This window comes from Camelina sativa, chromosome 5 (genome assembly GCF_000633955.1).
Source record: "Camelina sativa cultivar DH55 chromosome 5, Cs, whole genome shotgun sequence".
NCBI classification, from domain to species: domain Eukaryota; kingdom Viridiplantae; phylum Streptophyta; class Magnoliopsida; order Brassicales; family Brassicaceae; genus Camelina; species Camelina sativa.
Genome location: NC_025689.1, coordinates 27,176,229 through 27,177,089, shown reverse-complemented (window position 1 = coordinate 27,177,089; position 861 = coordinate 27,176,229).

The window sequence follows — 861 nt, the reverse complement described above, 5'->3', positions numbered from 1 at the left end:
TGGCGCAAATTAAGGTCTGGTTGCGTGAACAAGTACTTAAGACTTTGGTGGTCTGTAAATACCTGAACAGCTTCTCCATACAAATATGATCTCCATATTCTTAATGCAAACACCACGGCTGCCATCTCCAAGTCATGTGTGGGGTAATTCTCCTCATGCTTCCTTAGTTGTCTAGAGGCATAAGCAATCACCTTATCTCCTTGCATCAAAACACATCCAACTCCAACTCTTGACGCGTCTGTAAACACCGAATACGGTTGATTTGGCTCGGGTAGGGCTAACACTGGTGCTGTCGTTAGTGCTCCCTTTAACTTCCTGAAAGCCTCTTCTACCTCCTCACTCCATATAAACGGTACTCCTTTCCCGGTAAGTTGTGTCAAAGGTTTCGCGATGGACGAAAACCCCTTTACAAACTTCCGGTAATAGCCTGCCAGGCCTAAGAAACTCCTAACTTCTGATGCGGTCATTGGCTTCGGCCAATCCTGTATTGCGGCGATCTTCTCTGGGTCGGCGGACACACCTTGCTCTGAAACTCGGTGCCCTAGAAACCCAATCTCCCTCTGCCAGAACTTGCACTTGCTAAACTTGGCGAACAGTTTCATCTCCCTTAGCCTTTCCAACACCTTCTTCAAATGCTCCGCGTGCTCCTCCGCACTTCTTGAATATATTAGGATGTCATCGATAAATATGATCACGAATCGATCCAAATAGTCGTGGAAAACCTCATTCATCAATCGCATGAATGCTGCCGGTGCATTGGTAAGTCCAAATGGCATCACCACGAACTCGTACTGGCCATATCCTGTTTGAAACGCCGTCTTCATCACATCCTGTTCCGCAATTGAGATCTGATGATAGCCG